This window comes from Schistocerca gregaria, unplaced genomic scaffold, assembly GCF_023897955.1.
Source record: "Schistocerca gregaria isolate iqSchGreg1 unplaced genomic scaffold, iqSchGreg1.2 ptg000285l, whole genome shotgun sequence".
Classification (NCBI taxonomy): Eukaryota; Metazoa; Arthropoda; class Insecta; order Orthoptera; family Acrididae; genus Schistocerca; species Schistocerca gregaria.
This window is the reverse complement of record NW_026061775.1, coordinates 9,010,882-9,034,056: the sequence shown is the minus strand read 5'-3', so window position 1 is coordinate 9,034,056 and position 23,175 is coordinate 9,010,882. Positions and strand designations below refer to the sequence as shown.

Here is a 23,175-nt window from a genome sequence, read left to right as displayed (position 1 = left end):
TGGTCCATAAGCAGCGCTCTGCGGCCATTTTGCAAAAAGTAAGAATTTTAGACACGTACGTGTTATGTAAAGCCTATTATGTTGCTCAGCTGATCCCACTTCCCATAATGGTGGCGAAAAGGTTGCGCCAATTGTCTAGCAGGTTTATATGGAAGGGTCATCTATTCAAGTTGCGTTACGAGGTTATGACGAAACCGCGTATCTCCGGAGGCTTGGGCCTCACTGACATTACTCGCAAGGCATCTGCCTTGTACGTCCGCCGTACGACTCTCATTGTTACGCAAGAAGTGACTTCAATTACATCCAGAATTTTTACTGTTCTGCGTCCGAAGAGCCTTGCTCCACCTGTCGACGTCGGTCGCCTCAATTTTAAGTTGAAACACGTCCGGGAATTTTATATTGCGGTTAGTTACCTCGGTGACGTCTTCTTGCGACGACCGGTGCCAACGACCAAGAGCTTGATTGCCCGTTGTGAGGGGCTGGCCGGTCCCAATCCAATCGAACTGGCGTCTCCATCAGTGTCCTGGAGGAACGTCTGGAAGAATGTTAGTCTGCCGATCAACTCAATGGCTGTGGCGTCCACATGGTATAGGGTAATTAATAATTTGGTCCCCACCAACGTACGACTGCACCGTATTGGTCTTTCTGACACGGACAACTGCACTCGGTGTGGTCTCCTGGACACACTTAGGCATCGATTCACCTGCAGTGGGCACCTTGCTAATTGGCTTTGGCTCAGGAAACAACTGGCTTTTGTCACTAGGACTGCCGAAACCGCTTATACCATTGACATCATCGTACGGCCCGATTCTTCCTTTTATCCGCGAACGAAGCTCAATACCGTTATGTGGTTGCTTGGACACTTCGTACATTTTGTCAATAGTTGTCATGAAGAGGATGAACACCTAACGTTTCGGAAGTACATCGTTACTGCTTACTGGAACCGATTGCGCTTGCCAGGACTCCTTAAAGATTTTGCAAATATGCTTAGCCTGACATTTGAAAGGGAGGGTGTTGGCTAAGGTCACCTGTGTGAGCCGATTTCTTTTACACTGTAGCTGGTTTTGTCGCCTTTATGTAAAATTCTTCTCTACACCTGGACTGAAGTTTACGTGGACCTTTAGGGCGAACAAGAGAAACAAACGTAAGACCAAGAACCAAAACAGTAGGGGAAATTACGACGCCGTTGTACAGGTGCCATTCGGAAAGAGGACGGTGGAATCATCGTGGCCAGGCCTCGGGTTTCGACCCCTGCCCGCTTTGTTTCCGTAGGCCTGAATCTGATTGTCACCCCTAACTTTCAAACAATGGCAGACGAAAACGACACAAAATAATGGTAAAAAAAAAAAAAACGGGGCAGAGCACTGGTCTTGTAAACCAGGGGTCAATAAAAAAAAAGTGGCTAGGATACCTGGCTCTCACCCAGTATTAAAAAAAAAGTGGTAGAGCACTGGTCTAGTAAACCAGGGGTCGTGGGTTCCATCCTCACAGGAGGAAGACGAATTTTGGAAATCAGTTGCCCATCGTGGCCGTATAGCAAACAGTATCTGTGATGACGAACAATTAGCGACAGGCGTTTTATTAAGAATTACTCTCAGACGTGATTAAGGCGAATACAAAAAAAAAAAAAAGAAAAAAGTGGTAGAGCACTGGTCCAGTAAACCAGGGTCGTGAGTTCCATCCTCACAGGAGGAAGACGAATTTTGGAAATCAGTTGCGCGACGTGGCCGTATAGCAAACAGTATCTGTGATGACGAACAGTTAGCGAAACGCGTTTTATTAAGATGTGATTAAGGCGAATGGCGCAGATAAAGCATTTGCCAAAGCGGTACAGCATAAGGTGGGACGAGGCAGTCTGAATTACATTTTATAGATGCATTTCTCACATATCTCAGAGCTTCTCGCGGTCGTCGTCGTCGTCGTCGTCATCGTCGTCGCCGCCGCCGCTTCTGCAGAAGTAGCAAATGGCCATCGTAGCAAATGCGGCGAGGGACGCCCTGCCTTCGATTCCGAATGCACAAAGTTTGTGTTCTTGTTTCCCAGTCTATAGTTGGTCGGTCTCGTAAGAGGTTAAATGTAACTAATGGGTGGGAAAGAGCAAGGGGTAGCAGCTGTGTAGAACGAAAACACAAATTCTCAGGGGTGTGAGCGTTTCGAGATGAGTCGTATACAAGTTATACTTGGTCGTCAGGGACCGTGTGGCCTAATGGATAAGGCGTCGGACTTCGGATCTGAAGATTACAGGTTCGAATGCTGTCACGCTCGTGTTTTTCCAGTTCTGAAAAAGATACATACCGTTTTAATGTAGCAATTCAGCAGTACGAAACCGTCTGAATGTTGCTGTTGACCATTTTCTGCTTGGAGATGCTCTTGAGCTTGAAACACACACAACAAGTCCGGTGTTAACTAGCGAAATGGTCGGCAGAGTGCCGTCACTGCGAGTTTTGGCTGGCACTTGCACATCTAAAACAACGTCGGAAAGTAACTCGTTCGGCTTTTGAGTCACATCAAGTATGAGTGTTAATTTTGACGCCACTAGCTCTGCATGTTGTCATGCAATTCCTTTACCTCTCAGAAATGATTATGAAATAAAAGTGAAGTACGTGACGAGTGTGACGTTAGGAAGACATTAGGCAGCATGGAGAGATTCTGTATGGGACCACCCAACCCAAACGAGTACTGTGTGACGTGCTACCCGCTAGGTATTCACCGAGGCAGCCCGGCTAGCTCAGTCGGTACAGCATGAGACTCTTAATTTCAGGGTCGTGGGTTGGAGCCCCACGCTGGGCGGAACGGAATTTTGTTCCGCTGCAGATGTAAATTACCGTTTTTCTGATTAACGTGATGTAATGGAAATAGCAACTTTAAACTTTGCCTACGTCTCTGTCAGTCGCCAGGACATCTTTCGATTGTCAGTAGCACCGTTTTCGTTAAATTAGCGAGATCCGACATGTGCGAGAAAATTGTTGCATCTTGTGGTGGTATCCTAACGTTTAAACATAGCGATGGAAATGTGGGAGAAGTTGTTGTTTCGCATGCCGGCCTAGGAATACTGACTGTTCGAATTTTTGAACTTCCATGTAAAATAACCAGTGAACAGATAAACGCAGTGCTTTGTCTTTACGGTAAAATCATAAGCAATATTGCGGAACGCTGGTCTAGTGCACATAAATTCCCAGTTCTTAACGGGGTGCGGCAATTAAGAATCGAGCTGCAGAAGCACATCCCGTCTTATGTTCACGTTTGCGGGTATCGTGCGATAGTAATGTACGATGACCAGCCTCGAACATGTGCAGCATGCAACTCGACAGGTCACGTGCAAGCCGAATGCATGCAGAGGAGAGTGGCGCAGCTGCCTATCGGCGGGGCTGCCACGCCCCCCTCAATGACAACACTGTCTGTAACGTATGTGGCCGTGGCGCGTGGGCTTTCGGCTACACCCACGGTCCCACAAGTTAGTGAAACCACTTAACTGCCTGCGACTGTGAGACGAATAGAGACTGCTGAAACGCCTGATCAGAGTCAACCTAAACCAGCAGAAATATCGACGTCTATCGTAGTCACCGAAGAACGGGCATCTGCGTTGCAAACGGCTGCGTCTCCACCGGCCGATGCTACTCCACGGGGGGAATCTCAAGCAGGTGATGATAAAAGCCCACAAAAGTGTGCATCTCCCAGAAAAACTAAAAAACGGAGAGTTGCCCGCCAGGATGCCGAACTGATTGCACCGGTTCTGCGCGAAAAGGCTAAACAGATCGGTGAACAAATCAGTGCAAAAGCATCTGATAGCACAAACCATGATCATCCCTCAGCTAGTTTACCATCAGTCCTTGACAATGTCTCAGATGCTCTACCTCTGAACCCCGAACAGTCAGCTACACTTCGAGCCGACCGTGATAACCACATGATCGACCTCTATCCTGTTGAAGCGTCAATAACCACCTCGACAGGCCCACAGCCAACTAGTTGGGCAGACGATACAGAATCCAATGTCGAAGTAGACAGTATGGATACTTCAGAAACGGTGACAGCCATAACTTCGGTCCCCAAGGACGACGATGTTAATGAGAAAGGTAACGCCTCGACAGAAACTACTGTGCAAAAAGAACTCGCGACTGATCCATTTTCAAACGGAGAATATTTTTAACTCTGCCTTTACAGTGACTGTCCATAGATGTTTTTAAATTGCTTGCACAGTGCATTTTCGACGTGGTTTGCTTTTCCAGCGCTATTTATGATTGATATTGGACGGATTTTAGGCATTGCTTTTGTTTAGTCACCCACAATTCAGCCACAGGCCTATCGACTTGCTACTCTAAATATTAATAAGATACGTAGCGCTTGTAAATTACAACATTTAAAGGACTTTTTATATGCAGCTGATGTAGACATTTTATTTGTCCAAGAAGTAACAGAGGTCGGACTTGATTGCATACCAGGTTATAATGTGATTACTAATCCTGGAGCCGGTTGTGAACTAGGTACAGCTTTTATTGCCAAGGAAGGTATTATTATCACTGACGTCACAGAATTGCCGAACAGTAGGGGCATTGCGGGCACTTTTTATAACAACAGACTAATTAATGTATATGCCCCATCCGGTTCCAGTAATAGACGTCAAAGAGCAGATTTTTTTAAAGGAGAAATAGTTCCAATCTTTGGCGTCCGCCACGACAATGTTATCTTCGGAGGTGACTTTAACTGTGTCATCAGTGCAAAGGACCAGACTCCCAATCTTAACAGATCACTTGAACTGGAACGAATTGTACGAGACTTAGGCTTAATTGACTCTTGGGAGCTCAAGCATGGGGCTGCACCTGGGTTTACCCATATTACGACCCATTCGGCAAGCCGTCTCGATCGAATTTATGTCACACCTAATTTGAGGAATAACATTCTGCAGTCAGAAGTATGGCCAGTGGCGTTCTCAGATCATGCTGCATACATCTGTACTATCACTCTAGACCGACAACGAACGTATCGATACAGGGGCCTGTGAAAATTAAATATTTCACATCTTCAAGACTCGGCGTGTCAAGAAGCCTTCCTCCAAACCTGGCGAGAATGTGAACAGAGATTTGCCTCTTACAATACAGCCATTGATTGGTGGCTCAGGTGCGCCAAACCTAAAATTAGGTGGTGTTTCATGAACTACGCACGGGAAAAGAGCTTTTGGCTTCACAGGACGATCCATTTCTATTTTCATTGTCTGCGGGAACTGTATGCGCTCGGCACTTCGGCCGTCGAGCAATGTAAACGAATTAAGAAAATCCAGGCCAAAATCCTAACCCTAAGGAGGACGCAGCTAGAAGGCTACAAAGTCAGGTCGCGGGTCCAGACTACTGCACACCAAGAACTCACCTCAGTCTACCATATGATCCAAGAAAGTAGGAAAGGATCCCGTAAAATTCTGACGGAGTTAACTGCTGAGGATGGCGCAACGCTGACTACGCACAATGAGATTAAGGCGGCGGTGCTTAACTACTTCACCACCTTGATGTCAAAAATAGAAGTTAACGTGCAAGTGCGGGACGATCTTTTGAATAATTTGCACAACAGAGTCAGTCTCGCGAACGCGGAACAGCTATTAGCCGTGGCAACCGAAGACGACGTGGGATATGTCATCTGGGAAAGTGCTAAGAATAAATCCCCCGGACCTGACGGAATTCCCGCCGAATTCTATCAAAAATTCTGGAACACCATAAAGGCGAAGATCACTTGCATGTGTAACGAACTTCTAGACCACAACAACGTGATCCCCACCAGCTTCTGTGAAGGCGCAATCGTTCTAATTAAAAAAACTCAGGCGGTGCCAACGTAAAAAATCTAAGACCGATAACGCTGCTCAACAGCGACTATAAAATCTTTGCGAGACTATTGGCCCAAAGGCTTAAATCCACGATGACCAGCATCATTGGCCCTTACCAGACCAGCGTGGGCAAGGATCGGAAAATTCAACAGACTCTATGCGACTACCGTGATTTAATCTCCATTGCGGAAGTCTGTAAACTGAAATGTGCCATCATGTCCTTAGATTTCGACAAAGCCTTTGACAGGGTAAACCACCAGTATCTCTTTCGTACCATGTCTGCGATGGGTTTTCCACCTGGGTTCGTTGCCATTATACAACAGATGGTAGCGACTAATTCATCCAGAATCATCATCAATGGCCAGCCTACCCGAGCAATAGAGATAGTCAGTTCCGTCAGGCAGGGCTGCCCAATGTCCATGGCGCTTTTTGCGATTGCCATTGAGCCTTTGTTAGCTACCCTGACGAAAAGTTTACAGGGCATCGTCATACATGGATCCCGAGTTGTGTGCAAGGCGTATGCAGACGATGTCGGTTTCCTTATCATAAATAGAACTGAAGTGGAAACCGCACTACAGACAGTCAGGCAATATGAGCAAGCGTCCGGTGCACAACTAAACTGGACAAAGTCTGGAATATTCAATATTGGCCGCGGCCTAGGATCGCGCCCTCACAGGCAACTACGTTAGCTGAAGATCTTCAAGTGTCTTGGAATTGATTTTCAGCGTAATATCCGGCACACAATTGCAACCAACTATAGAAAGCTTCTACAGACTATTCGTGCCGGCATACGGTAACACAGTGTACGAAAACTAAATGAAATTCAGAAAGTCACGGTCGCAAATGTATATCTCACCTCAAAACTCAATTATATCGCTCAAATTTTACCAATGTCTGCACACACTGCAAAACGAATTATGTCAGCATTAGGACAGTTTGTCAGCCATCGTCACATTTTTAAAGTTCAGTTTGACACCTTAACGCTGGCCACAAAAAATGGTGGCTTAAAGCTTGTCGATGTTGGAAAGAAGGCGCAAGCTTTATACATATCAAAAACTTTCCACCAATGGAAACACTCAGCAGATAGTCTCGCTGCTCACCTGCTTACTGAGATAGCTCCGGCAAACCTCAGTCCACCCATCACGGTGCAACATATTCCAAACGGACTTTATCATTTAAAACGGTTTTTATTGGAGTACAGTTATGCACAGACAAGGATCCCCGTACAAGCAATGACGGCAGTGAAACGCGTGTACCAGGAACTCATGAAAGATAAGAAGCCAAATAACGTCGAAGACAAATACAATTTTTACGACTGGAAGGTAATCTGGTTGAACATCCATTGTCCACACTAGCCGTCAGCAATGCAAGCCACTTGGTATTTCGCAGTTAACAGAAAATTGGCCACTAACTCCAAACTACATAACATACACCTCGCAGAATCACCTTTATGCATCACGTGTAATTTAATAGATACTGATGAACACAGATTTGTGTGCGACAAAGTAAAAGATATATGGGCATATATCACGAACAAGTTGGCGCTCATCAGCAGAACATCTCCCAGATATATAACGCCTGCTGCCTTTCTAACGCCGGATGATACTCCGTACCCACGGACGAGAAGGAACGCACTAAACTGGTTAAAATCCGCTACAGTACACTACTTATTTACAAAAGAAGAAAAGAGTAAAGAAGACTTCTGGGTCTATCTTACAACTCAGCACCATCTGCTAATGAAAACACAAAACTACAAGGATCACTTCGCCAACTACCTGCTCAAAACTGTGACGTAAAATAAAGAAACTAACAGGTCAACTGATTGAATTTCATGTTACTGAAAGTTCAGCAGATATTCACTGCAAAAAGGCGGACCATCTATAAGGCGAATAATATATCATGTTGACCGACTCCCAAGTTACAACCACACTGAAGGATTCGATTGGCAAGATTTTCAAGCTTCATTTCGTAAGCAGAAGAAAAATAATAATAATAAAAAAAATGGATAAGGCGGCGGTCTTCGGATCCAAAGATTGCAGGTTCAAATCCTGTCACGGTCGTTTTTTTCCAGTTCTGAAAAAGAAACATACCGTTTTAGTGTAGCAATTGTGCTGTACAAAAACCGTCTGAATGTTTCTGTTGACCATTTCCTGCTTGGAGATGCTCTTGAGCTTGAAACACACACAACAAGACCGGTGTTAACTAACGAAATGGTCGGCAGAGTTCCGTCGCCGCGAGTTTTGACTGGCACTTGCACATCTAAGACAACGTCGGAAAGTAACTCGTTCGGCTTATGAGCCACATCAAGTATGTGTGTTAATTTTGACGCCACTAACTCTGCAGGTTTTCATTCAATTCCTTTACCTCTCAGAAATGATTATGAAATAAAAGTGAAGTACGTGACGAGTGTGACGTTAAGAAAACATTAGGCAACATGGAGAGATTCTGCATGGGACCACCCAACCCATACGAGTACTGTGTGACGTGCTGCCCGGCACATATTTACCGAGGCAGCCCGGCTAGCTCAGTCGCTAGAGCATGAGACTCTTAATTTCAGGATCGTGGGTTCGAGCCCCACACTGGGCGAACCGGAATTTTGTTCCGCTGCAGATGATAATAACCGTTTTTCTGATGAACGTTATGTAATGGAAATAGCAACTTTAAACTTTGCCTAGGTCTCCGTCAGTCGCAAGGAAACTGTATTTGAAGGTGAAGGCGATTTTGTAGACATGTGAGAAAGACATTTTCTGAAATGCAAGTGGTGTTGGTTAGAGAGTACATCGGTTACGTGTCAGATGTGTAGCCAAGCAGTAATGGTTCGCCAAAGCTGCAAATATAAGTCGGTGATATGAAGTGTTGTCAGCTGAAGACTGATGATCGAGACGACCGTAAGGACGAAGTACTCAAAAGAACCGCTAGGCCGTGCCTCTTTAGCTCAGTGGAAGTCGCGCCTGTGACACCGTGCTGATCGGACGTGTAAAGTGCTCCACTCCGCCACGTGTTTACAAGTCGTGATAACAACTTAAGTGTTCTCTTTATCGTGAAGTGTTTTTATTTAGTGTATATTGTTCTTGAGTTTGATTTTCATTCTTGTGTTCTTCTAGCGGTTCCTTTGCTAGTTATCGTTTTGCAATGTCCAGGTTATTTCCGAGAAAGTGTACACTCTGATTTGAATTTGACAAGTCTACCCGTTCTGTGCAGCCTAGTGCCTTGGAAATACCAGATTGGGTTGTGGATGTCATTGGAATTACCTCTGATCAAGTGCACACGGCGTATTATGATACCGAGGAATATTGCTTATTTGTAAAATTGCTGAATCCTGTATTACTGGAAGAGATTCTGACGAAACACGGAGGGAGAGCTGTTTTTCGACACCGGGACGAGTCTGTAAGTACTGTGCTCATTTCCAATGCCGATGTGGAGTATACCAATGTGCGTATCTTTAACCTACCCCTTGAAGTAGAAGATTGTTATCTGAAGGAAGTTCTGTCCAAATTCGGGGATATCAAGCAGATTCGTAACGAACGGTGGTCAAACCAGCACAGGTTACAATGTTACAGTGGCGTCCGATCAGTAGAAATGCATATAAAGCAGAATATACCCTCGCATGTTACCGTTTGTGACTATAGGGCTCATGTTACTTACAGTGGCCAAACTCCCACATGCCATATATGTAATGAGAGTGGTCACCTGCGTCATGACTGTCCCAGGCGAATGTTTGTGCTAAAAAATTCGCTACAGAAGCGTAAAAGTCTTACGTTGGCTGATGTAGTTTCGGATAACCCTATCGTAGAGGGTGAGGTCCCTAGTTCTGCCGTACCTTCGGAAGAGCTAAAAGAATTTCGCCCTGAAGAATTTCCAGCTCTGGTAAGGAGAGACAATGGTGCTAAGCCACCCGCGAAGGTCGATGCCACGACTAATAAGAGGCGTTGAACTTGTGACAGCCGTGACTCTGATGATAAAACCTTCAGTGCGCACGAGACCGCGGAATCGGTCGTACGGGGGATCGCTTCGGGTACTAAAGTTATAACCGGTGCAGCGATTGTGGACGATTCTTCTACCGCAATTTCAAGCGTCGATACTTCCGTCGACGCCGTTCAGTTACCACAGGCTCATGTCTCAGAACTTCCGCAACAGCACACTCAGGAAAGTCAACAAGTAGATATGGCTCACGTATCTACTGGAAGTACTCACATCGCGGCTCGCCGTTATGGTATACAAACAATGTCTCCGGGAGCGGACGGTACACAACACGTGGCAACTGCTCCGACCCTAGCCTCAGAACAACATGAATGTCATCAACTCCGCGACGGTATACAAACACAGCAGCCTGGGACTGTCAGTGACAACAAACAACTTCGGGCAGCGAGTGTTGCCAAACAAGCTGATAGTGAAAGTGGTGGCTCAGCTGATCGCTCGCCAGCGGTTTCGGCGCATGCGCTCCCGGCGCAAGATGTGTCGGGAGAGACGATTGACATCACCCAAGACCCTCCCACACCTCCGACTGCAGCGGTGCTGCAGAGTGTCCGTCACAGGATCCAAGTACCACCAAATGTTAATGCTGTCCGGAAAAAGAGTAAAAACAAAGATGCAAGAGATCAACTCAGTGACGCTCCAGACAGGAATTGCGCGGCCGCTACTCACATGGAATGGCATGGAGATGTGGGCAATTAACGGCAGTTGATCCCTCCTTCTCTCAGACGTCCTGTTATTATGTCACAGGCCTATACGATCACGACCCTCAATATTAATAAAATTTGATCAGAAGTGAAACTGCATGCATTAAAACAATATCTATATGAGCCCGGTACTGATATACCACTTTTGCAGGAGGTGTCGATGCCACAATTTACTCTTCCTGGGTTTGTCGGCATTGCAAATTTTTCCCTGGAAACGACCGTGGGCACCGCAGTCTTAATTAGAGAAGGGATTCCAGTTACTCAGATCGACAAATTGGAATCGGGTAGAAGGATCGGGATCACTGTTTTCGGCGTCACCATCATCAACTTGTACGCACCTTCTGGCAATACCTATAGAGCGGAACGAGCTACTTTTTTTCTTTCGGAAAAATCCCCGACACATTATCATTGGTGGTGATTTTAATTGTGTCTTATCCAGGAAATATCAGTCCCCAACTTTTAATTATTCGTCTGAATTAAAGCGCCTCGTGACCGACCTCAAACTTAAAGATGCGTGGGAAATTAGGTACCCGACATTGGTACGCTTCACTCACATCGTCGCATATTCCTGCAGCAGAATCGACCGGATTTATGTTTCCGATGTTATCGAGAATGATTTATTAAAAGTAGAGACGATCCCCTCCAGTTTCTCCTATCACAGTGGTGTCATCGCGTGCTTGAAATTACTTCCCCAACCCACGCGATGGTATAAAGATCAATGGAACCTGAATGTGTCTTTGTTATCGGATGTTTTGCTGGAGGAGGGGGTGCGTCGTGCTTGGGAGCAGTGCTTGCGCGCTACTCACAAGTTTCGCAGCACTATAGAGTGGTGGACTCTGCAGGCAAAGCCGAAACTGCGAAAAGTTATCATGTCATTCGGAATTGAAAGGGCGGCGGAAATCAAAAAGACGATGGAATTTTATTACACAATCTTACGGGACCTGTACGATCGTGCAGACGCGACGGCCACCAGAATTGACGACATTCGGAAAATAAAGGCAAAATTAATCAATCTGAAGAGGATGAAACTGGACGGCCTTAAGATAAAATCTAAAGTGACGTCGGTCAGAGATGATGAAGCAGCGACTCTGTACCACCTCCTCAAACATACAAGGAACAGGAGGCGGACTTTTATTGACGCCCTGAAACTCGAGGATGGAACAACGGTTGACACATAACGAGAGATTGTCACAGCACTGCACAACTATTTTGTCAAAACCTACGCATCAGTGATTCTACACGATGACTGCTATGATGGACTGTTTAGTGCCATTTCATCTACCGTAACTAGGGAAGACAATGACTCTATCTCGTTGGCCTTCAGTAATAAAGATGTTGTGGGGGTTGTCTGCAGTTCGCCGATTGGGAAATCGCCGGACCCTGATGGCTTACCAATTGAATTTTACAAGCAATATTGGCACATCATCGGGGACAAAATCACTCACGTCGTGAACGAAGTCTTGCAAGGAACGTCTGTCCCACCCTTCTTTAAGGAATGTAAAATTGTGCTTCTCCCTAAAAACAGAGGTACTAAAACTATCACCAATTTCCGGCCAATATCGTAGTTAAACTCGGATTATAAGATCGTGGCTCGCGCAATTAACATGAGACTCACGCCACTCACTGCTAAAATCATTGGCCAACAGCAGACATGCGCCTTCAGGAGAACAATTCTGCAAACGGCTGCTTTTTACCGCGACGTCATTGCGTTAACGAACGCTAGTAACATGAAATGTGGGCTGATCTTTCTTGATTTTTTAAAGCTTTTTATCTCGTAAATCATGCTTACCTTCTCGAGACTATGCAAAGATTGGGCTACTCTCGGAACACGATTGACATGATTAAAAACGCGGCCATGGGAATCACTGCAAAACTTTCTGTCAACTCACGACTGACGCGACCAATACCAATCAACCGAGGGGTTCCACAAGGGATCCCTCTGTCTATGTTGCTTTTGTACTTTTCCTTGAACCTCTGTTACAACAGTTGCAGACGAAACTCACTGGGATTACAATTTCTGGGGTAAAAAGTGTAATCGGAGCTTATGCCGACAATGTGGGTGTAGTGATTCGCGATGTCGATGATGTCACCGTATTAGAGGCTGAACTTCGGAAATACTGTCTGGTGTCAGGAGCGCAGTTAAATGAACACAAAAGCAAATTTCTGAACCTCTGTGGCCTCCAGCATTTGCGTGTTGATTATGCTAAACAAGTCAGAGAACACAAGGCTCTGGGGATCATGTTGATGGCGTCCTCTCTACAGATGATAGCGGCAAACTGGCGAGATGTAGCACGTAAAATAAATGGAGCCCTAATTGATAATTACCATCGCAGCCTCAACCAATTTGATCGCATTCAACTTATCAATGCCTGTATCTTATCAAAAGCCTACTACATGGCGCAGCTCCTGCCGCTCCCTGCTGTCATTGCTAGAAATACTATGTCGACGATAACAAATTTTATTTAGCGCGTGGAAATTTTTCGTGTATCTGCCAAAACTGCTACACTCCACCCCCTGAACGGAGGGATGGGCTTAGTCGACATCAAGAAAAAGGCAGCGGCTCTCTATGTCACAAGGACGGTCTCTATCCTTACCAACTGCCCTTCGGGCATTACGGCGCAATTATTCTATGCTGTCAGGCCGCAAAGCCTTGACCCCCCGCTGAACATTCAGACCATCAGTTACAAGCTCAAATACATCCGCGACTATTTCCTTGCATGCAGCTACATCAGTCAAGAGCTTAAATTCTCGACATTTAGCAGCTACAGCAATATTGGCATACTGGCGACAACATGAAGGACCAAATCCAATTGTTACGAAGTGCAGTGGCATCAACTGGGATATAGTGTGGCGTAATGTCAGTTCCAGGATCCTTACTTCAGCCGCTCGAACTGCATGGTACAAAGCAATCAATGAAGTGATTAGTACAAGTGAGAGGCTACATAAAATCGGACTCAGTGATACAACTCTGTGCCATAGCCGTCAACTGGTGGATACCGTTATGCACAGTTATACCTGCGGAGAACGTGCACGAAATTGGAGTTGGCTGAGAGAAAAACTAGCCATCATTACGAGGACCACAACCACCAACATACCTTCAACTATGTTGTCTCGACCCGACGTGCGATTTTATCCGCCGTCGAAAAATAATGTAGTTATGTGGTTGCTGGGCACCTATTCCAGCTATGTTTTTAATAAACTTGGTGGTGACGATCACTTAGAATTCAAGCTGTTTATGGACATCGAATTCGCAAAAACCTGCGGATATCCTAATCATGGCAACATTTTCGGCAATATGCTTAAATTAACATTTAATAGAATGGGTATAGGGTGAGACATGTGAGTGTAAGTGGGTGGGCCCGGGCCGCAGGACACCAGTGGTGCCGCGAAGAGGCCCCACTGCTTCTGTGACGCGTCCTGGTTCCCACCCCCGCCACTCGCAGACTCCAGTACGCCGGAAAATGAGGACAATTCTTGTGTTAGCAACGGAGCTATTTTTTTTCTATACTTCTCCAGAAGCAATCAGAGACAAGCAAAGAAGAGTGTTTTAGTTGTTGATAAAAAAAAGCTCAGTTGGGAGAGCGTTAGACTGAAGATCTAAGGGTCCCTAGTTCGAACCCGGGTATCGGCATGCGACCTTTTTGAAGCTGACGCCTATGGAATTGCTCTGCCTTTGTGACAATGCAATTACCGCTGAGGATGTGAATTACTCCGCCCTGTAGCTGTTCTGATTGTCTAGTGCTTACAACAAGAGGGATATAGTACACACAGTCTGTAAAAAAATAAAAATAAAAAAAATAAAAGTGGCGGAGCGCTGGTCTAGTAAACCAGGGGTCGTGAGTTCGATCCTCACAGGAGGCAGACGAATTTTGGAAATCAGTTGTGCATCGTGGCCGTATAGCAAACAGTATCTGGGATGACGAACAATTAGCGACAGGCGTTTTATTAAGAATTACTCTCAGATGTGATTAAGGCGAATAGCGCAGATAAAGCATTTGCCAAAGCGGTACAGCATAATGTGGGACGAGGCAGTCTGAATTATATTTTATAGATGTATTTCTCACATATCTCAGAGCCTCTCGCGGTCGTCGTCGGCGGCGGCGGCGGCGGCGCCGCTGCTTCTACAGAAGTATCAAATGACCATCGTAGCAAATGCGGCGAGGGACGCCCCGCCTTCGATTCCGAATGCACAAAATGTGTGGTCTTGTTCCCAGTCTATATTTGGTCAGTCTCGTAAGAGGTTGAATGTAACGAATGGGTGGGAAACAGCAGCTTGGCGTCGCCCGCAGCTGTTGGTACTGTAAGTAGTACTTCAAGAAAGTGATGGAAGATGTGTTGAGACGTTACACGCTACGATTTGGATTTCCGTATGGATATGCTTGACCTCAGGTTCATGAACTCGTTGACTGGTTTTACGATCGTTTAGGACTGCGAGATGAAGTAGTTCTTGGCTTTTCATATGATTTTCTTGCGAACGCTGTGTATGTAAAATTTGTTAGTGACGATCCTTGCGTTCGTATTATGACCCTCACGGAGGGCACAGCGGATTTTGTGAATTCTAAAGGCGAAATATGCAGTGTCTGTTAGTCATGCTGGCCTAGGGCTTCGAAACGGCCGGATATTTAATCTGCCTTTCGAAGTTAGCTTCGATAGAATTCGGCAAGCTTTGTCTCCCTACAGTAATGTCCTGCAAATTCATGCCGAGCAGTGGAGGGGTTACAGACATTTCAATGTAGATAATGGCTTTAGGAATGCGAAAATTGATTTGACGAAGCACATCCCGTCCAACATTTTGGTGCAGGGTTTTCGAGCGGTGGTGATGTACGAAGGACAACCGAGAACTTGCGTAATTTGTGGTTCTACCGACCATTTAAAATCTGCTTGTCCCCGTGTCCGGGCGGGTCGACGAAGAATGCAACATCGTCTTACGCCTCTCGATGGGCAAGATGACAATCGGTTGTCTTACGCCCAGACTCTGATGGAGTCGCCTGTGACACACCCGACGCTCCACCAACCGGCTGCGGTGACCCCAGACGCCGGCGCAGTTGTTGTCAACAACTCTGCGACAACCCCCCAATGTCCCGTTCGTAGTGATGTCACCGATGCCGACAGCCACGCTGCACACCTGCAGGTTTCCACGACTGTCGGCCGTCGTGCCGACCATGCAGGACCGACTCCCGTCATTACTCCAACCATGTACGCTGAGCTGAAAAAGTTGTCGGATGGTGGCGACAGGTCGCGCATTTCTTGCACCCCTGACGTTGCGCCCCACACACCCCTCCCTCCCGGCAGTGACCAATCTGAGGAAGGCTCTACGCACAGCCTCTTGACGGATACCAAAACCGTTTCTGACGCCGACGCACCTCCCCAAAGAACGGGGAAATCTAAGCGGGCGGCACGGAAGCAGAGTGAGGAGGAGATACGCACTGGAAAAGAAACTGCAGCGCACCATAAAGCAGATCCGAAAAGACGGCAGTGACCGCGGCAGCACAGATGAAATGGGTTCCGTCGCCCGCCACGTGGGGGAGGCCGATATGGACATGCATGTCGACCGTCCGAGTCCTGAGCTGATGGATACTGGCCATCAGCATACGCCATCCGAAAAGTCTTGGGCCGACGACAGTGAATAAAACGGACCCTTTCTATCCCCACCATGCAAGATTACACACTTGCCACAGTTAATTTAAATCGGATCGCATCCGATGTCAAACTTAAATGTTTGACCGACTCTCTACATGCAGCAGATATCGATATAGTTTTCTTCCAAGAAGTTGTGTCACCCAAGGTTAGAGAAATACCTGGGTATGATGCCATATTAAATCTAGGCACTGAGACGGGAACTGCGATTTTATTCAAAGCTGGCATCGCTTACCAACCTACAGCGATCTTAGAAACGGGACACGGCATTGCCGTCCAATTAGAGGATTTGCTTCTCCTGAACGTGTGCGCCCCGACAGGGTCCGCTGGCAGACGGGACAGAAGTGATTTTTTTAGGGCTGAAGTTGTGCCATTATTAACAAACATTCGTCTGAAGATCATCCTGGGTGGGGATTTTAACTGCGTTTTGCGAAAAGCAGATCAACGTCCGAATTTTAATTTTTGTCCCGAGCTACTAATGTTAACAGATGGACTGCATTTAAAAGATAGTTGGTGTCACCTTCGACCACACACGATGGGATATACCTATGTGAGCGCTGCTTCTTCCAGCCGTCTGGATAGGTTTTATGTTTCTCAAGATCTTTTAAATACCATTCGTGATTGTGAACTATGGCCGCTCAGTTTTAGTGACCACTCCGCATACCACATAACGTTACGGCATTTGCGACAGAAGACATTTTTGGGACGCGGCACGTGGCAGCTGAATGTCTCTCTGCTAGAAGAAGCGGACTTAAGGCGTTGCCTCGTTGCCACGTGGCAGCAGTGTCTCCAGAGGCAAGCTCGGTATAGGGAGCGCATCCTTTGGTGGACGGATTTTGTTAAGCCGCGGATTCAGAAATGTCTTTGCCAGTTTGCCAGGACCAGGGCTTATTGGAGGAAACAGTCTCTAGAATTTTATTTCCTCGGTTTACGCCAGCTGTACAGCGATCCCTCCGCATTGTCCGACAACCTGATCCGCATCAAGCGTATCAAAGCAAAACTTACAGCTTTAGTTCGTGAAGCACTTGTTGGTAATCTGGTACGATCGCGCTCTTCTGATGACGTTTCCCACGAGTCCACATCGTTATTCCATATCATACGGGAAAAGAAACGTGGTAAACAAAAACTTATTGCTCATCTTACGGATGCTGGGGGGCATCTGTACAATGAGCAGGGTGCTATCAAGGCGTATGTCTTCAATTATTTTCGAGAACATTATTCTGAGTCAGATACCGATCTATCGGCGGGGGATGATTTTTAACCGACATCGCCTCCACAGTGGATCAGGATGATAACGCTGATCTCTTGGCCAATGTCACCTACTCTGAAGTTAAGTCCATTATTGCGTGCGCTGCCAAGAACAAAGCTGCCGGCTTAGACGGCTTACCGGTCGAATTTTATTCACGGTATTGGGATGTGATCGGCGACGAATTGACCCAAATGTACAATGAATTGCTCTCGCATGCTGCCTTCCCCCCGCAGTTCACGCAAGGAATGGTTGTCCTGGTTCCTAAAACATCAAATCCGACTATGTTAAATGATTTTCGGCCCATTACGTTGCTTAACTCCGATTTCAAGATCTTGACTAGGATTATAAGCAACAGGCTTAAAGTGCTTCTTGGCAAAGTACTTGGCCCTTATCAGACGAGTGCAGTCAGTGGTCGATCTATGTTAAATGCCCTGTGTGAATATCGTGACCTGGCTTATTTAACTTGGATTACCAACACTGATTTGGCGTTACTGTTTCTCGACTTCGATAAGGCGTTTGACAGAATTAATCACGGATTTTTATTGCGCACAATGAGTAAAATGGGATTCAGTCAGCGTTTTCGACAGCTTATTAAGAAATGTATCTGCGGAACGTCTTCACGCGTGAAGGTTAACGGCCAGTTAACCGCCCCTGTGCCTATACGACAAGCAGTACGACAAGGGTGCCCCCTTTCCATGACTTTATTCTCGATTGCTATAGAGCCACTTCTTAAAAAGTTTTACATAACTTTACATGGGTTGCAAACGTTAAACAACAAAACGGTCTGCCACGCCTATGCCGCCGATATCAGTGTGATTATTACTACCACCGAAGAGCTGGGGTCAGTTCGTCGGATTGTCCATCAGTACTCTGTCGCTTGTGGTGCCAGACTTAATGAGCGAAAGTCCAAAATCATGCCGTTGGGTCGTAATCCGAACTCCATCGATATTTCTTGGTTGGAGAAGACCGAACATCTGTGGCATTTAGGCCTGGTTATATCACCACATCCCCAGGCAATGCTCAACGCGAATTGGGAACGCAAGCTTACCATCTTACGTGCGGTGATCAAAGAACATAACATGCGGTCTTTAGACCGGATGCAGAGGGCACAGTTTATTAATAGTTACGTTTTCAGTAAGCTCTATCATACTGCCGCTGTTTTACCAATCCCAACAGCCATTGCGAAAAAATTTTTAGCACTTGCTTGCTGGTATGTCTGGAGAGGGAACATCTTTAAAGTTTCCTTTAAAGCTACCTCGTTACTTCGTTCCCGAGGTGGCTTAGGCGTCAAAGACCTTGAATCCCAATGTGTGGCTACTTTTTTAACTCGTACTTCCCGCATACTACACAGTAACCAAAATAGCCTTACGGAACAGCTTTTCAAGACCTTACGTCCAAAGGAGTTGTCTGCGCCAACGTATGTGGGACACATTCATCCCGAGCTCAGCTATGTCTGGCGATATTATGTGGAGCTCAGCTATGTTCAGGATAACCCGCATCCGTTCCACACGGCGGAGATCTATCGTGCTCTTACTAAACGGCAGCTGAATAACCCAATTGAGAAGAAACATTTAGGTATAAACTATAGAAATATATGGAAGAACATTAGTTATCCGTTCCTTCGTTCCAGAGTTCGATCTGTTTGGTATGACGCTGTCAATAAGGTGATTCCCACTGGAGAGAAATTGCACAAAATCAAGCTGCGGCCCACCCCGTTTTGTGCCAAGTGTAACCTAGTGGAAACCCTGCCGCATCTCTTCCACTGCAGGGATCAAACACAGATATGGCAGTGGACACGAAAGAAACTCGCTGTCATTAATAGGACGTCGGATACTTCCATTCAACTTCAAGACGCGCTCCGACCGGACTGGCAGCTTTATCCTCAATCTAAGAATAATAGTTATGTCTGGCTCATGGGCCAGTTCGTCTATTACATGCTCGTCCATACAACGGCAACGCTACACGATTATCAGATGTACCTCATCGAAGAGTACTATGCGATTAAGAAATTGCGACAGTATAAAGACCAGTTCCAATATTTTCTCACTATTGCTTTAAGTGATGGAAGAATTTAAGTTTCTAAATCCATTGGGCGGAGTTTTTCTTTTTTTTCACTACTTTGTTATTATTGTTATTGTTTCCATGGATTGGTCTGCTCCGCACCGTCAGATGTGGGTGATTTGCATCATGGATCAATAGACGGTACAGAGTACATCGTGCACTCGGCCTCGAACATTTAATTGTATTTTGGTGTTCCTTTTCGTTTTGCAATGAAAGCACTTTACTTTTGGTTCCGCAGTGCGACACCCTGAAGAGGATCCTCATTTGTTTACTTTCATTTCGCATTATCTTTCATCAAAGCTGCACAAAGATTTAGTAAGAACCAGAAGTTTTCTGCAGCTTCTATTATTCCTATCAAGAGGACTTATAATACGGGAAATGGTTGTTTGGCATGTCCCTGCTCTATGGTGCCCCCACGTTACCAGCGCGCATCTTCAAACGCATAGCATGCTCAAGGTTTTGAGAAGCAGGAATCCACAATCAACCATCTGGCAACAGAATTCACCATACCAATAAACGACATGGAAACTGGGAAAATTATTTGTACGCGAAGACCAACTTAGAGTATCTGCTGTGCTGGATTTCATAGTGTGCTGCGTAATCCTAAGACCAGACATGGATTTATTTTAACATTCTGTTTATATGTATAAAAACACTGGCGCACATGATGCCACTTTAAAAATTAATACAAAAATGAATAATACACAAATAGCCATAACATAAAATCACAAAACCATGCGAATGAGTGCGGGGTATGGCAGTGACATCGTGGCCAGGCCTCAGGATGCGACGCCTGCCCGCCTTGCCGCCGACTGCCTAGCGCTGAGATGCATAAAAAAATAAACAATTAAAAAATTAAAAAAAAAATTAAAAGGCAGCCCGGCTAGCTCAGTCGCTTGAGCATGATACTCTTAATCTCAGGGTCGTGGGTTCGAGCCCCACGCTGGGCGGAACGGAATTTTGTTCCGCTGCAGATGTAAATTACCGTTTTTCTGATTAACGTTATGTAATGGAAATAGCAACTTTAAACTTTGCCTACGTCTCTGTCAGTCGCAAGGAAACTGTATTTGAAAGTGAAGGTGATTTTGTAGTCATGTGTGAAAGACATGTTCTGAAATGCAAGTGTTGTTGTTTGGAGAGCACATCGGTTACGTGTCACATGTGTAGCCAAGCAGTAATAGGTCGCCAAAGCTGCAAATATTAGTCGGTGATATGAAGTGTTGTCAGCTGAAGACTGATGATCCAGACGACCGTAAGAACGAAGTACGCAAAAGAACAGCTAGGCCGCGCCTCTTTAGCTCAGTGCCAGAGTACTGGTCTAGTAAACCAGGGGTCGTGAGTTCGATCCTCACAGGAGGCCGACGAATTTTCGAAATCAGTTGCGCGTCGTGACCGTATAGCAAACAGTATCTGGGATGACGAACAATTAGCGACAGGCGTTATATAACAATTACTTTCAGATGTGATTAAGGGGAATAGCGCAGATAAAGCATTTGCCAAAGTGGTACAGCATAAGGTGGGACGAGGCAGTCTGAATTATATCTTATAGATGTATTTTTCACATATCTCAGAGCCTCTCGCGGCCGTCGTCGCCGCCGCTTCTGCAGAAGTAGCAAATGGCCATCGTAGCAAATGCGGCGAGAGACGCCCTGTCTTCGATTGCGAATGCACAAAGTGTGTGGTTTTGTTTCCCAGTCTATATTTGGTCGGTCTCGTAAGAGGTTGAATGTGACGAAAGGGTGGGAAACAGCAAGGGGCAGCGTCTGTGTAGAACGAAAACACAATTCCTCTGGGGTGTGAGCGTTTCGAGATGAGTCGTATATAAGTCAGTGACCGTGTGGCCTAATGGTCAGTCTGCTTTCCGCAGCGCTGCGGCGAGGACGTCTTGTTTACGTCCCGTCCGCGTGGTCGCGAGTGCTCGTAGTTGTTTACTACTGCGTTGTCGCCTGTTTGGAGTCCATCACTACCGACGCACCATGGCACATTCATACAGACAAACCACCATCAAGATCAGTTTTCAACCCGATCATGCACGACCGCGAGCTTTTGAAGTGGAACGTTTCTTACGTGACGACGTTAAAATTTTCCCGCGAGACATAATTGGTATCCATCTCTCTATCACGAGCAGTGTTGTCTACGTCAAGCTAGTAAATGACGAGGTGTGCAACAGAATCGTGAGCGCACATGCGAACGGTCTTAAATTCAAACATTCTGATGGCCATATTGGGGCGGTCTCTATCGATCACGCGGGGCTTGGCCTACGTACGATACGCGTCTTCGAACTCCCTTTTGAAGTACCACCGGACGTAGTCGGCGCGGCTTTCCAGCCCTACGGCGGAGTGATCAGCCATATGGCAGAAGAATGGACCACCTTTACAACGTACCCCGTTAAGAACGCGGTACGACAGATTAAAATTGAATTGACCAAACATGTTCCGTCCTATCTTGTCATCGGCGGATGTAGGGCGATCATTATGTATGACGGTCAGCCACGCACTTGCTCTGGTTGTGGCCAAGTAGGGCACGTCCGTTCGGATTGTCCCCGACGACGGCTTACTCAAATCCCGACAGGTGAATCTATGACTCCTTCTACGGTGACGACCCTTCCTCTCAATTACGCCGAAGTTACACGGGCAGCAACCTTTACCGATACTGACGACATTAGTCCGATAGCCGCCCCCGACGGCGAGAACATAATGGCTTCTACAGTACAGGATCCGGTCTCTACAACGGCACCCCCACCTGAAGATAATCGCCGACCGACCTTGCAAGAAGGCGTGGATGCCAGGATGGACATTGACCCACGGGTTGTGCCGACAGCGGCTTTTCTTCCAGACACCGGAGCAGCTGAAGAAATCCACCCACATTCAGATACTGAAGCACACGACCGTAAACAGCGTTCCCCGCGAAAACACAAGAGACGGCGGCGTGCTCCATCGGAGGAGTGTTTGCAGCGATCGTCTGACATGGACAGTGGAAATTCCGACGACGGTACCGGCGGTACAGAGGCCGCTGTAACTTCAAACTCAACAGATCGCCGTGGTGACGGCTTCAGCCCCTCCGACCCCACAGAACAGCAGGATAACAAGCAGGCAGCCGCTGCCGATTCCCAGCCAGAAGAGCCGATGGAGTCAGCGCCGAGTGCCGCAGCAGCCACTAACAGCCACCAACAGCCGATGGTATTTCATGGCGACTGGGCAGACGACTGTGAGGCACACTCCTTGCCCATCGTGTCGGACGACACGGGGGGAAATTTATCCCACCAGTGCTGACCCTTTCCCGCCATCAGTTAGAGTGACGAGACAGCCTTACAGGGGTACTGATGGTCAACACGGATGCTGTGGATAGACCTCAAACTTATCACATTGCAACTATAAACATCAACACTATACGGACGCGCGCTAAGTTATCCTTGCTTCAGGATATGTTGAACTCTGCTTCCATCGACATAGCCCTCCTCCAGGAAGTGTACGTCAACGACTTTCCAGGCATGTACGGTTACGATGCTTGCGTCTCTCCAGCTTCCCCAACATGCAGCGGTGTCGCTGTACTTCTTCGGGAAGGGATAGTGGCGGACGATATGATGTTTCTGCCTGGGGCAAGAGGAATGGCACTCACAGTACTGGGTGTCCGCCTTATCAATATCTACGCACCTTCCGGGACGGACAAACGTCGCGAACGTTCACGATTCTTTGCGGAAGACGTCGCCCCGCTCTTCCAAGGCCCCCACGACCGTCTGT

At 46.6% G+C, this 23,175-nt stretch overlaps 4 non-coding genes across 4 annotated transcripts; all 4 read left to right on the top strand.

Moving 5' to 3' along the window:
- The first annotated feature begins 2,717 nt into the window (after positions 1 to 2,717).
- Positions 2,718 to 2,790, top strand: Trnak-cuu (transfer RNA lysine (anticodon CUU)). Its single transcript has one exon. It is a non-coding gene; the product is annotated as a tRNA-Lys (tRNA).
- A 5,532-nt stretch (positions 2,791 to 8,322) lies between these two features.
- Trnak-cuu (transfer RNA lysine (anticodon CUU)) lies at positions 8,323 to 8,395 on the top strand. The gene has a single exon. It is a non-coding gene; the product is annotated as a tRNA-Lys (tRNA).
- Positions 8,396 to 20,312: 11,917 nt separating this feature from the next.
- Trnak-cuu (transfer RNA lysine (anticodon CUU)) lies at positions 20,313 to 20,385 on the top strand. Its single transcript has one exon. It is a non-coding gene; the product is annotated as a tRNA-Lys (tRNA).
- A 338-nt stretch (positions 20,386 to 20,723) lies between these two features.
- Trnat-agu (transfer RNA threonine (anticodon AGU)) lies at positions 20,724 to 20,795 on the top strand. Its single transcript has one exon. It is a non-coding gene; the product is annotated as a tRNA-Thr (tRNA).
- The last annotated feature ends 2,380 nt before the right edge of the window (positions 20,796 to 23,175 follow it).